Below are 15498 nucleotides of genomic sequence, written 5' to 3' on the forward strand. Positions count from 1 at the left end.
CACCACTGACCCCCCCGGCATTACTTTCAAGCTCCCCACTATCTCCCTCGAACCCGAGTCCTTTTCCTTTGATAGTGTCCAGGTAAGTGTTCACATTCCTTTCCTACCTGAAAATCCCCCTCCCTTACACATTGAACTGCCCGACCTCCTCCTCTCCACTCACCAAGTCTGTGTCTACCTACAAGTCTCCACAAACCACCCTTGCTGCCCCTCACCCTCCCACTCTACTGGCTCCCTCTTACCCCTCTAATCTTGACCATTCCCTCCTACCATGCCCACTCTCCCCAGGAATCAATGGTTGACTCCACCAACCCCTCCATGTGAGCCCCTTTACCTGGACATCCCCTATCCCCTTCACACACCTGGACATTTCCAACCCCCTTCACACACCTGGACACTCCCTGCCCACCGCCCCCCCCCCCCCCCCCCCCCCCCCCACCACCTCCTAGCCCCTTCACACAACAGGACTCTCCCATCCACCCCCCACCCCCTTCACACACCTGAACATTTCCAACCACCCCCCCCTTCACCCCTACATGCACCTGGACATTTCCCCCCCACCCCCACCTCCGCACACCTAGACATTTCCCACCTCCTACCCATCCCCTTCACACACCTGGACATTTCGCCAACTCACCCACCACCTTCACACACCTGTATATTACCATCTGTCCCCACACACCTCCCACCCCACCACCACCGCCTGGCAACCAACACAGGGCTTACCCAACCTCCTCATCTGTTCCTCGTACAGCCTGGCTGCACCCTGTAAAACCCTTTCCTGCACCCCCAGCCATCAACATTCCCCTCTAGGCCCCCATACCTCCACCACTCTTAGCCTTCTCTTACCAACCCCACCCCATCACTCCGTCATTGTCCAACAGTACCTCCAGCTGCCTTCCATCCTGCAGCTCGTGGAGCCGAAGTCTGAGCAATGTCCCTGGAAGAAGGTCTGAAGCGAGAGTAATGTTGCTGTGTGGCAAACTCCCACATTCTGGAAGTCGCTTCATGGAGAAGCCACATGGATGAAGCTCTACCCACCCAGGAGCATCTCGTGCAGTACAGGGTCCAGTAGCTGGAGGCCTCCACCTTCTCATCAGATGTCTGCAAGCTGACCAAGGCCCTTAGGGAAAGTACCAACTTCTGTACACCACGTTAGTCCAGATGTGTACTGGTCCGACATGTTTTCCTGCTGGCGTCGCAGAGAATCAAGCATGGGGTAGAAGATTCTGATCAGACCTTCATCTGCATCCCATTAACGGGATGCAAATCAGTTTCATGCCAGCCTCCAGTGGGAATCGCAAGCAGCCATGGTGGGCAGTATCGGAAGATCCTGCTGCCATTTCATGCCATCGTGAAACAGATTTTGGACCTCCTGCTGAATTCTTCCCCCACCGTCTGCCATTGATCCCACCAACAGAGGCATGGGAGAATTCCGCCCAAAATATCTGGTCATTGTCATATCGTGAGACCTTGTGTATAAACTGGCTGCTACGTCTCTTATTTTACAACAGTGACCGTATTTCAAAAGTACTTCATTGGCTTTAATCCACTTTGAGAATGCCAGAGATCATAAAGGGTGCTACATAAATGAATTTTTTTTTTGGGGTAGAATGCAGAATTGGCAAACTTCCATTTTGACTTGAATCAAAGTCACTCTGATATAACATGTGCAGTGTCAGTAAGTCCTTGCAGTGATCTGGGTGATCTCTCACTTTATCCTTTTTCATGTGATGAAAAGATATAATGCATCCCATCGCCTCATCGACCACATAGAATGTGTCTATCACAGGCTTTGCCACATCCATCAAATCCCCTGAGGAATCTACATGCTTTGTACACTAGACATCAGAGAATAGTGGTTACTTGCATAATTAAGTGGTGCTCAAAAATACTAACATATTAACAAGATTAAATTTGGTATTAAAAATCGTATTCACCAAAACAAAACATATTGCGAATAAAATCTGTACTAAGTTGAACGCATAAATAAAACCTACTATTATTTCCAGTCTTAGAAATCCAATATTTTTGGTTAGTCAATGAACCATGATTAGAACTGAGATCAGATCATCTATTTACAAAGAGCTCCCCTGCTGTACAGTAACCCAGTCATCAGAGACCTCAGTTACAAAAAGAGAGCCTTCTGATTTTGATGGTGAGAAATGCTCAGTGAGCAATTTATGAATTAAAATAATTGTAATACAGTTGGAGGCACAATGTGATGCACAGAACTTTAGGAAAAAATGCACAAGAGCAAGATACTGCAGTTGTACAACATTTAACACATGTGCCAGTAATTTTCGCTGAACGGTCAGGCACGCGCCCGACCCACTCGAGCGTAAAATGACACGCAATGACGTTGGGTGCGCGTCCCGATGGCAGATACCTTGTTTCCAGGGGAAACTCGATCAGTTTTCTTAAAGAAACCCAATAGCAACACAAAACAGCTCCACATTTTTATCATGTAACAGGTTTCATCAAAATGCAGGACTGCCGAGGCTGATCTGTGCCCAGAAGATTTTGCTGTAAATAGGACAGGATACTGCAGATGATTAAGTTTTGGATGAGTTGCTGGCTCGAGAAATCCTCTCCTTGTGCTTCTCTATTCCTCTGATAAAAAGCGCTTGCTTTTGAAGGAGGCCACAACAGTTTTTTTGGTTGTGCCAGGTGCAATGACCCTGGGTGAGCTTCTCCCAGGACTCAAAGTCAATGTCGAAACTCCTAAGTGAAGCCTTCAGAGTGTCCTGGTAGCACATTCTTTGGCTGCCACATGGCACCCCAGACTCGAGCTCTCCAAAGAAGATATGCTTTAGTGAATGGGTGACAGACATTCTGGCTACATTATCAACCTAACTCAGACGTAACTGTCTCAACATGGTGTTTATGCTTGGAATGCCAGCTCAGATGAGCTGTGCCTGATATTTTGTCCTGTCACCTGATCTTCAGGAGCTTCCAAAACCAGCTCAAGTCAAAGTGGTCAAGATTCTTGGCATGATGCTAGTACACAAGCCTCACATGTGTAGAGCAGATTGGGCAGGTCTATTGCTGTATAGACTTTCAGTTTGGTAAGGAGACTTACTCCTCTTTGTTTGCAGACTGAAATTCGAAGTCTGCCGAAGGCGACACTTGCATGTCTCTCATCATCAATATAGACAGCTTGAGACACTGCGCTGCCAAGATAAGTGAATTTATCCTGATAGGTTCTGGCCATGGACTAAACCTTGGGCTCAAGATAGGGTTTTCCTGGAGCTGGCTGGTACATTACTTTCATTTTCTTCGTGATCATAAGGCTGAAGCTGTCATGTACGTTGAAGAACAAGGCCATACTACATTGCATGCCCAGCTCTGAACCAGCAGCTACTGCACAGTCATCAGCAAACATGAAATTGTGAATTGGAGATCTTGGTCTTTGCCTGAAGTCGTCTCAGATTGAACAGCTTCCTATCCATGTGATTTCTGATTTTAATGCCAGAATCACGATCATGAAAAGCATTGGTGAGGATGGCAAAAAAAAATGCTGAAGAGGGTTAGAGCTAGCACGCAGCCCTGTTCAACTCCATTAGTAGCTGAGAATGGATCAGAAGACTCACCATCATACAGGACATGTGCAGACATGCTGTCATGGAACTGTTGAACCATTGTGATGAATTTTTCAGGGCAGCTGTATTTCTCCATTACCATCCAAAGACCCTCATGACTGATTGTGTCAAAGGCCTTGGTCAGGTCAATAAACATGGTGTCGAGGTCCATGTTCTGTTCTTGGCATCATTCCTGGAGCTGACTAACTGTAAACACTAGGTCAGTAGTTCCTCAGCCTTTTCTGAAACTGCACTAACGCTCTGGCAGCAGATCCTGGTCAATGCAATGCACAAATAAGGTGGTGACATCATCAAAACCAGAACCAGCAAAACCATTTACCCACAAATACACTACTATATAGCCACTAATACAGTGAAGAAATAAATGGTACAATGAAACTAAAAGATGCCAAAAGAAGTCACATAGTCCCATGAAAGCCAACTAAATCAGAATATGATCAGTGTCTATAGGCTGGATTTTCATCTACAAAACAGGTAGTGAGAATCAGGAAATTTCCCACTTGGTGCACCCACTTCAGGAGAAATTTCCTGCAAAGGCAGGATTTTTGTTGTGGGGGGCGGGGTTGGTGCGGTAACTGGAGTCAGGCCCACTGCACCTGGAAAAAGTTTAGAGGCAGACACAGGTGCTGAAGTGGGCTGGGCCTCGTTATTCATTCTTGGCTGAGAGCCCAGACACCCATTACTCTGTTGAAACAGCTGCAGCCCAGTGAAAACATTGCTTGATTGACAGCTCTTTCTCTCAGATCGACTCTGTCAATTGCATAATGTTTATTTACACAAGATAAAAGAGGTTTCAGGTGCTTGCAGCTTCTGCTACTGATACTTTAAAGGGTCTAGATGATTGACACTTTTATGGGGCTGCAATGAAAGCAATTTTTATGAATGAATGACTGGCTTTTTAAAGCTTTTTCACACATGCTATTGTTACCATAGAGTGTACAGAGTTTATACTGGGTGAATTGGCATGGAAGTGCCACAGGAGGGTACAAAGGATCATGGGGAAGGGGTCAGTGGAGGGACAAAGGTTGGCATGGAGAGTATGAGGGGCCATGGGGGGGGAATACAGGTTGGTAAGGGGGGCATGGGTAAGACTTTTTGAATTTACTTTGCAAAAAGGTTCCCTCATCCAGACTATGGTCATGACGCCTCTGAGGAACCGTGAACCACTAGTCTTGAAAAGCTAGCTTGACACCATGAAAATTGCAAAAGGCTAGCATATGCCTATCCTCGCAATGGAGCCAGCCAAATCAGGAGTGTAGGATGTGGGCTCGCGACCCACACAAGCCCACACCCTTATCCTGTGCTGGCGAAAACTGGGCTGCCAGGAATAGGGCCGGGAATCCCGGAATCGGGTCCCAGCTGCCATCTGTAAAGGGCTGCAGAGTCTCCCTGACTCTGTGAAAATTCAGCCCTATAAATCAGAATATTGCAGCTGGGCACCAAAAGCTTCTAGCACAGCAGTGGACATTGTGCGCATCTTCTCCAAGGCCACCCAGGTATCTGACTGAGAGAGAACTTTGGAAGTGAACTCTTGGATCAGAAGAGGAATTGGGCTAGTTAGCCCAAGGTGCTCTTACCTCCTTGCAGGGAAATATAATACTAGCATGGCTCAATTGTATGTTTGCTTGCAAGAGTGGGAAAATAATAGGATGTCTGTGAAACTCTTTCGAGTTATCAACAGTCACAGATTGCAACTCTTTCGAGTACAATCACAGTTCTTGGTTTCCAGGAGTGGGACATGAACCCACAACCCTCTGATTCAAAGGCGAGGGTGCTATGAACTGAGCCACAGCTGACACCTCTAAAATTGCTCCCACTTGTGTTGTTGTGTCAATTGATGCCGCTTTGAATTAATGACATGGTGAGTTTCTGACAATTGCAGGAGGTTTGAGGAGGTTCTTCAAATTAAGCTTGTTTTTTTAGGTGCAGAGACAATAGTAGGTACATTTTAAAAGTTCTTAAATATTTTTTAAAAAGATTCTAGGAAATTGAGTAATTTACACCAATAAAACTAGTTAATGGGTCCTGCATATAATTTTAAAAGTTAATTTCAGTTATTTTAAATCAGGTTACTTACAGCTGGTGAATTAGACACTCCTATTGAAAAAAAGACAATTTATTCGATTATACTGCCTGACTGGAGACTCTAGCCACAATCTTCCAATCCTAAGATATGGGAGTTGTGCCAGAGGACTGGAAGACTTCAAATGTTACACTCCTTTTCAAAAAAGAAAAGTTGGATAAACCGGCCAGTCAACATCATGTTGGCACTGAGAAAACTTTGAGACAATAATCTGAGACAAAATTAATTGGCATTTGAGGAAAAAAAAGTTAATAAATGAAAGCCAGCATGATTTGTTAAAGGCAAATCATGTTTGACCAACTTGTTTAAGCTCTTCGATGAAGTAACAGAGAACATTGATGAGGGGACTGCGATTGATATTCTGTATTTAGAATTTCAAAAGGCGTTTGAGGAAACGGTGATGGTGTGTTACAGTTCACTCAGGGAGTCCAAGCTGCTGTGGCAACATGCACGTTGATGGAATGGTAGAGGTCCCAACATTCTTTCCATTACTTGGCTGACCAGGAATCTCTGCCAGCCTTACCACCTGCCATTAGTGTGTATTGGAAGGATTTGCAGGTTGATACTCAATCTGTTTAGCTACATTGTGAACACACCTTCCTTGACAATCAAGTCCTGGGGTGGGACTCGAACCCTGGAGCGTCTGTCTCAGAGGCAGTGGCACTGTGCCACAAGACCTCTGTTAGATAAAGTACCATAATAACCTTGTTAGCAAAATTTACGAACACGGAATTGCAGGGACAGAGGAAGCATGAATAAAAATTGGCTAAGGAACAGAAAGCATAAGAGTAGATGTTAACAGTTGTCTTTAGACTGGGAGAAAGTATACAATAGGGTTGGATTTAATGCAGCCTGTCACAGTGGAAAACATGGTGTCCACTTAATTGTGAGAGAGGCTCCATGCCAGTCTCCTGAGGGCAGCAAAACCTCCCCCAATTAAGCTGGGGGCAGAAGGTGCTGATGTGGGATTCTCGGCCACCACAGGCAGGATTTCAATTAGGCTCATTAATGAGCCAATTGACACCTATTATCCCTGTGCCACTGCAATTTAGTGGTGGCTAAGGGTATGCCTGAGCCTTCGAAAGGCCACCCAGCAAACCCTGTAGGGTGGGTCCCTCATAGTCAGGCACTCATCGAGGGATCCATCATCAGGAGAGGGGGACTGTTGAAAGCCAACCCCTGCCCTTGGCTCCGAACCCCCCTGCCACCCACCTCCCATGATCCCCACACCGCCATCCCAATCCCGCCTTCAATCACCTTTAATCTGGGATCCAACAATGATCCTGGATCTCTGGTCAGTGCATTGACACCTGCTGCCACCATTCCCACTGGCAATGAGGAGCTGCCACCCCTGACTGGCTGGCAGCTCTCAGCAGGCGGGACCTCTGCCACTGGAGATTTCAATCAGGGCAGAGGCCCAACAGTGGCCTGAAGGGCACTCGATTCCATCGAGCCTCCACCACAAAGTTGACAGGGGTTCCCAGCCAGTTCTCCAACAGTGGGCAAGACCTCTGTCGGCCCAACAGAATCCTGGTCATGGTGCGACCCCAGTGGTTGGTTTTGGGATAACAGCTCTTTTTGATGTATATTTCTGACCTGGATGAGTATATAAGATATAATTTCAAAGTTTGCAGAGGGATGTAATAGAGAGTGAGGAGGATAATAAGAGACTCCAGGAGAATGTAGATAGACTAGTGAAATGAGCGGATACACGAACAATGAAATTTAATTAACAGAAGTGTGAAGTGATTCATTTTGCTAAGAAGATGAAGAAAGGTAATATAAACTAAATAGTACAATCTGAAAGGAACCTGCACCAGAAACATGGGTGCATGTCCACAAATCTCTGAGGATGAGAGGACAAGTTGAGAACATTGTTAAAAAGACACGGCGGATTCTTGCCTTTGCAAATAGAAACAGAGTACAAACATAAGGAAGTCATGCTAAACCATCATTAAACATTGGTTAGGCTTCCGCTGCAGTATTGTGGCCAATTTTGAGCACCAGACTTTAGGAAGGATATCAAGGCTTTGGAGAGGGTGCAGAGGAGATTTACTAGAATGCTAGCAGGGATGTGGGACTTCAGTTATGGGGAAAGTTAGAGCAGAGAAGATTAAGGAGAGATTTGTTAGAGGCGCTCAAAATCACAAAGGATTTTGACAGAGTAAATGTGAAGTAAAAACATCAGTAACTCTGATTGGTAGAAACCATCTGCTCACCTTTTCCCACTGATCCATGTAACATTGGGAACTAGAAATTTGGCTCTGTAACATGGCAGGCCTGGCTCTCTGGAAGCTGGGGGTCTTCGGAGTGGTGCGCAAAGCGCTTCCATCGCAGATAGTGCCCCAAGCTGGGAAGGGTGCTTGCACAGGCATGCAGTGCATGTGCCAGAAGCTTCCCAACTGGTCAGATTGTAATGGCAAACTGCCATACCGGCTGATTTGAAGCAGGTATTATAAATTTGGAATGTGCATTTGCTTGTCACTCACCAAAGAACATTCGTACAGCTGCAAAAGGGATTTGCCACTAGTGTTATTCAAAGGGCTAGGCACCAAACTTGTAGGCAAGGCGATTTAGACCAATTTTTGCTATTGCAAGATTTGTGGAAGCACAGTGCAGTGTTGTTTGAGGTGAGTTGCTGAATTTTCCAGAGAGTGATGCTGCATGGTCACAGGGAAGCAGAGGATTTGCTGATCTGGCCACACAAAGGCTATAACAGGGCTGTAGTTGCAGTGTCTCTGGATCTGCAAAACAACAGGGAGGAGTAGTGAGATTGCAGAGACAACAAGTTCTGTGCGATGGCCTCTGCCGAGCTGGAGCCGGACTTTGACTTCTCCATGTTCCTTGACAGTGACCAGAGGCTGTCTGGCAGCCCAGCCAATGGAGCCAACACTCCAACATGAGTGTGCATCCTCATTAGCGTTCTCCTTTGTGCGCCCTCATCAAAGCCTTCATCCGAATCCCTGTAGCAGAACTCATCTGTGACCTCACCCTCCAGGGATTTGGCGAATGAACTATCCTTTCTCCCTGGCCTGCCTGCAGCCCATTCATGTCCATTAACTAACCATGTGCTGCACCCAAATCCATACTGGCCACTAAGGTACATACAGTGCCAATATCTGAGCTGGTAGCTGCATGTCAGATCAAGTGATGGGGCCTCTTCATTGGTACTGTGCTGTTGCACTCTCTTCTCCTGGGCCTCCTGTGGCAGGCAATTGTCCTTGCATGTCAGACAGCAGGAAATCAGAAGGGAAAGATTGGAGTGAGGGAAGGGAGGTGAATTGGAAAGCAAAAGGTCCATGGTCACACCATCAGCTGCTTGCACATTGTGCCATTTGAATGAGGGTGAGGTTGAAGCTGAGAAGGGGCACAAGACAGGAATATATCTTCATCCTGAATGCTCTCACTCATACCAGATGCCACTGCCCCTGTCACAACTGGCTCTATGATGCAGAATAACATCTCCCTTGAGTTCAGAAGATGCAGGCATCCTTGTCCCTCTCTGGTTCTGATCTGTTCCCTCATGTTTTGGGCTACCTTGTCCTGCAAGAAGGAGGGAAAAAAGTCAGTGATGGTGTTGCACTGTGTTTAGGTGATGTGCCTGCCACTGTTGATTAGCTGGTGGGTATATAGAAACTGGAGCTTTGAGAGTTTTTGGCATAAATGGAGTGTGAATGAGGGTGAGGTGGAGTCTCTGGATGTTAGGCCTGAATCCTGAATGCTAAGGATGGAGTAATGGGGGTTGTTGTGCAGTGTGTGAAGTTGGTGGTGCAGTGGTAGGTGATGTCCTTCGAAGATGCAATCATTGACCTTGACAATCCCGGTGAGTTCATTGAACTTCTGATGACAATGTTGCCAGGTCCTCTGGATCAGACTCCCTTCTGCCCCCAGTAGCATGCTAGTGGGCACATTCTTCACGATAAAGCTTTATGTTCTTTGCTATCATAACTTAGCCCCTTGACATTTTGAATCAGGCCAGTTGTTCTTTCTGTACTTTTATTATATATTTGTCTTTCTTTGGTGTGGTGACCACAAGATTCCAAGTGAACTAGACTGTCTGCAACCTTGGTGTCAGATCTGACTCTGAGCTGAGATTCTGACTTCAGGACTGCCTACATCCACCTGTGTAATATTGCCCATACCCACCTCTGCCTTGGTTCATGCATCTGCCTCATCCAAGCCTATGTTACCTTTAGACTCAACTATTCCAATGCATTCCTTGCCAGTCTCCCACCTTATAAGCTGGCACTCCTTTAAAGGGCTGCTGCCTGTATCCTCATCCACACCAAGTTCCGTTCACCCTTCACCCCTTGTGCTTGCTGAACAACATCAGCTTACTGTCCAATAATGCCTCAATTTAACAATTCTCATCCTTGTTATAATAAATCCCATGATTTTGTCCCTCCCTATCCCTGTAACATCTTCCAGCCCCCAAACCTCCAAAATCCCTGTGCTCCTCCAATTCTAACCTCTTTTTCAACCAAGATTTTCTAACTCCACAATTGGCAGCTGTCAGTTCAGTTCCTAAGGGCCCAAGCTCTGGAGTTCCCTCCCTAAACCTGCCTGGTTCTCTACCCCTCTTTCCTCCTTTAACATGTTTCTTAAAATCTACTTCTTTGACCATGTTTTCAGTCAATGGTCCTAATATTTCCATTTATGTGGCTGCGTATTGAATTTTGTCTGATATTTGCTCCCATAGAGCACCCTGAGGGAAGGCTTGTGGTGCTGTGGCAGTGTCCCTACCTTCAGACCAGAAGCTTCGAGTTCAAGTTCCACTTCAGGACTGGATGGCCAAGCAAGGTGTGTTCCTATCCTGGTCAAACAGGTTGATTATCAGCCTGAAGACAGGTGGTAAGAGCAGGTGAGTTTTCTGGTCAGCCATACTGCAGAAGGCAACGGCAAACCAGTGAAGTACTTTGCCAAACATAATCATGGACCAATCCAGTGGAAGTCCATTGTCACCAACGCCTTCTTAGGGCATGGTAGGGGGGGCGGGGGGGAACCTTGAGACGTTTAACTATTTTAAAAGGCACTATGTAAATACAAGTTGTTGATCTAAAAGGCCATATGCGGTAAAATTAGTTTTACTTGCAACAGCAAACTATTAGGTAATAAATAGAAAAATAGACCGACCTTACAAATGCAATGTATGTGTACGTACATACATTTGCACGCGTAACGGCATAAAAAGTTTAAGGTACACTGCACATAGGATTTAAGATTAACAATAACAGCACGTGTGAACGAGAATTGTTACTGATGAATGAGGAAAAAGATAAAGCGGCTTATTATGATCTAATGCAGAGTTACGGATCAAAAAGACACTAAACCGTAGAAAATAAGATTAAAAAATAACTCAGCAGGTCTGGCAGCATCTGCGGAGAGGAACAGGGTTAACGTTTCGAGTCCGTATGACTCTTCAACAGAACATTTTTATTTTTATTTTTGTTTTGGATTTCCAGCATCCGCAGTTTTTTGCTTTTATAAAAAATAACTCGCTGCCTTTGGCAATCTCGGTAAATGAGTAGCCATTTGATGGGACCAGGCGGCGCGGACTCGCAGTTAAAGGTTTTAAAAACGTTAGAAACGAAATTGCACAACTAAGTCTGCGCAAGAGGCTCCTCCAATAATCGTTAAATTGAAAGGTAGAATGTGCCAATGATGAGCAGAAACAATATGCAAAAGCATCGCATTACAGCTGTACATGGAGCAAGTTTAAATTTGAAGTCGCAGAAACAGTTCTGAGAGCCAACTGGCTGATACAGCCTCGAACCTCACTCTAACCATGAATTTGACACCTCGGTTTGCCCGCTTGTGCTTTGCGGCGGTCACAAGCAGCTTTCATCTACTTTCAGGACCCCCCAGAAACAGACAATCTCCTGTTGATAGTTTCCAAAAACAAATGTACAATTGGGACCGAAATTTCAACTAAGTTTTTCCTTCCTCTGAAACATGAACACAAAAACTTGAGCAACTTAAGAAGATATTAAAAGGCACACACACAATGCTGGAAACTCTCAGCAAGTCACTCCTGTTCAAACAGTCCACTGATATATTGCCTTTGTCTCCTCAATGAAGCCTGTTAGTTTCCTATAGTTCAAATATACCATTACGCATCAGTGGATGAAACACATTTTAAGATTCAGTTACACGACAGTAATTAGTTATAACTTTGATTAATTTACAAAATTCACCCTGATTTTGCTATTAAAATAGACATGTATTTATTTTGATTTTTTATGTTTTTAACTAAGACATCCAAATCTTAATGAATTTTGCAGGAATTTGGAGCCGTCCCCCCAATAGTGTCATCACAGCCCATTCCCAATGTCCTAATAAACGCACCACTTAGGTGTTTCATTCACCAGAAGTGCCCCCACCCGCCATCTCATCCCCATGTTTAATCTACCTTCAGTGAAGGAGTTAAAGAGAATTACCTCGCATCCGAAGGCACTTTCTCACTCGATGAGCTTCGATATGGACGTATTGAGAGCTGCATTCGCTGAGCGGGATGCATTAAAGTCGAAACCCCTAGACGCTGCAACAGGAAACACAACGGATCTGAGTTTCAAAAAATGTGTGGTTTACCCACATCACGTGTCAAGCAAAACAGCAGGTCAGTCAGCATCCGTGGGGAGAACAGGCAATCCTCCAACAGTATCTCCTGGACACTGCTGCAGGTGGTTGAGGGCGGGAATCCGAGGGGTATTAAAATAAGTTGTTTCCTCTTTGAACGCTTTTAAAAATTAATTATAAGTCTTATTGGACAGTGGAGAAATAAGTGGTTGGGAGGAGGCCATGTGATAAAACTACCTCCAACCTAGAATTGACAACCCCAAAATGGATGTATCCTGTGCGGAACCTTAGTCAGAATTGAAAAATAGTATAGGTGAACAACATTTAAAAACGAAGAGAAGGAGAGATGGGGGAAATACACACATGTTAGAGTAGACATACAATAACCTGTAAGCTGCTTATGTGGAAAACAGGAAAGAAGCAACTTCAGGACACTCAGAAGTGCTCCACAGACCATAGTGAAGCACTTTTAAAGTGTAGGCACTGTTGTAGAACACACAACAGCCAGATCCCACAAAAAGCAACAAAATAACAGTCCAGATAATGTATGCTTTACGTGATCTTAGGTCACCAGGAGAACTTCCCTGCTCTCCTTCGAATAGTGCTATGGGATCTTTTACGTTTACCAGAGAGGCAGAAGGGGCCTCAGTTAATGTCCCATCCAAAAGACAGCAACTTTCCAACATTGTAGATCTCCTTCAGTATTGCACTGAAGTGCAGCCTAGATTATGGGACTTGAATTCACAAGCTTCTGACTCGTGGCAAGATGACAACAGTCCATCATCATCTTCTCCCCATTGTATCCCATCCCAGAAACACCACATACCAACCCCTATATCATGCCTTGCCAAAAAAAAGTAGGTGCTTTAGTTAAGGTTGGAAATTCATAAAGGAGCTAATCAAAGTGCTGATGAAATATTAATATGGAACAACAGAAGTCATAATGTGAGAAATTAAAGACATTTACAGAATATGGGTGAATAATTGAAGGAGTGGTGGTGGTCATGGAGTTGAGGTGGGGAAAGTTAGGCAGAAATGGAAGCACAGAAATGTGGCAAAGCAGAGACCAAACCAGCAGCCCAGGAGCCTGGGAAAAGTAAAAAAAGTTCAACATTTAGGGTGCAGACTAAACCAGTCAGTAAAGTGTTCCTCCAGATAGACCGCATCCTAAACATCAATCTCTTCCCTGCCCTCCCCAAAACTGAAACATTGAACTGAGGCTCCATCTTCCCTCTTGGTGGAAATAAAAGATCCTATGCCATTATTCAAAACAAGGGAAGTTCTCCTGGCCAATATCTATGTGTCAACCAACATCACTTAAATAAAACTACCTGGTCATTTGTTTCATGCTGAAGAGAAAGTAAGGTCTGAAAATATTAAAGTTAATATTATGACCAGAGAGCTTCAAAGTGTTCAATAAGAGATACCATGCTATTCCTCAAGCTTGCACTGAACTTCATTCGAACAACATAGATGGACAAAGACAGAATATATGGCCTGAACAACCAATGATTTAAACTTAGTGCAAACTACATCCAAAACTTACATGTAATAGGGTCCCTAACAGAGTCACTATGACAGCAAACCTTCCTTATAAGACTCCACCATCTTAAATTAGTGATGGGTAATGATAGATGTACAAGTTAGAATTTAATCTGTTTTCACAAGAACAGCTAGAAAAAAAATTGTATAGCACCTTTCACGACCTTAGGAAGTCCCAAGGTACTTAATGGCCAATTAAATACTTTTCGAAATGTAATTGCTCTTATAATGTAGGAAATGCAGTAGTCAGTTTGCACACAGCTAGCTCCCACAAACAGCAATGAGGAAGCTCATCATTTTACATAGAAGAATATTTGTCACTTGCCTCCCTGGCAATGGATGGTAGGTGAGTCCCTGGAAGCTGGAGTCTACATCAAATGGTGTGGCGGGGGGGGGGGGGGGGGGGGGGTGGAGGAGAGATCTCTGACTTCACTGGATGTTATTTTGAATTTTTTTTAAAAAACTGACATTTTAATTGGTGGCCACTGAAGAATCCTCAGCAAGGTAGGCCCATTTGTTGCTGTGAGGACACCTAAAACAGGTGTTAGGCCCCTCATTTACATATGTAAGGCACTGAACATCTGTCTTAGGCAGCCTTCAGGGTAACCTAAAATAATGCATTCACCCAATTTTGGGCTGGATGCTTTGCAGGCACATTTGGGACACAGAACTTTGGTCCCTGAAATTGGGCTTCATTGCATCTGGTGCAACAAGGTTCATCCTCTCAGCTTGTTTTTTGAAAATTGGAAACTATTCTCCTATCTCATTTAGTTTGGTTTTAATCATTCATTAAAAAGGCTGTAATTTGTACAAAGATTGCACGCTTGGCCTACCAGCATCGGTGTATACTCTTAACTGGTGAGAATGTCACCAATCAGTAAGATTCACCTTCCTCTCAGTCCTTGTGGTGCAGTGTGAGTTCTATAAGCTCCCCAACAGTCACCCTCGGGAACTTCCATATGTCCCTTTTTTGTGCACACATGAAACCTTAATTTTGTGTTACCATCTTTCCAACGACCTTTGACTTGGAGATTGTATGGAGAAAGAGGTCAACTTCTATGTTGCTCATGTGATAGTAACATTTGAGTGTGTTAGGGAAATTAAAAATGCTAAAAGAGAATACAGTAAGAATTTACTGAAAAACCCCAAAAATCTCCAGGCAGACATGGCTGCTAAACATATTAAGAGTTGAAAATTACTAGATGAACATTGCACAGCCTTGAGAGTCAGAGTGGAGACAGAAGTATGACATAATTTAGATTATTTAGATTACTCCTCTCTCAGATAGGGAAGGGGCAGATGGTTTTAGCTTAGAAAAGGGAAGATGACAATGGACAAAGAGGGGGCTTTGATGAAACACAAACAGTCTTGAGTTTGTAAGAACCAATGTCTTTGTGTATGTGTTTTAATTTTGATTGGATAATATAATTATGTATACATCCTTTAGAATAATTGGTTAGCAAAATCACATGTTTATGTACTCAATAGGATAGAGTTAGCATGGAACTGGTGTGTTGGTTACCAATTGGATGTATTCAAATGTACTCAAATGTGTTATGATAAGAAAAAGTGCAAAAGTAATTAAATGTAATCAATCAGGGAGCTGGGTCTTCATACTTAGGAATGATTGTGGTTCCCTTGCACATGCTTGGATAAAACAGGTTAAAAGGAAGCCTAAGTCTCTGTGGTCGTTGT

At 44.3% G+C, this 15498-nt stretch overlaps 1 protein-coding gene across 3 annotated transcripts in view; it reads right to left on the reverse strand.

The window, feature by feature from the left end:
• Nucleotides 1-12211, reverse strand: part of ccr6a (chemokine (C-C motif) receptor 6a) — a 48069-nt gene extending 35858 nt beyond the window's left edge. For 2 of the 3 annotated variants that reach the window (XM_078556750.1, XM_078556752.1), the window contains exon 1: nucleotides 12123-12211. The gene's annotated coding sequence lies outside the window, so the exon portion shown is untranslated. Of the gene's footprint in view, nucleotides 1-10428; nucleotides 10489-12122 lie in introns of those variants that run through there. The other variant, XM_078556751.1, reaches the window with a different exon arrangement.
• Nucleotides 12212-15498: the final 3287 nt, after the last annotated feature.

Source organism: Cetorhinus maximus, chromosome 14 (genome assembly GCF_964194155.1).
Source record: "Cetorhinus maximus chromosome 14, sCetMax3.hap1.1, whole genome shotgun sequence".
NCBI lineage: Eukaryota > Metazoa > Chordata > Chondrichthyes > Lamniformes > Cetorhinidae > Cetorhinus > Cetorhinus maximus.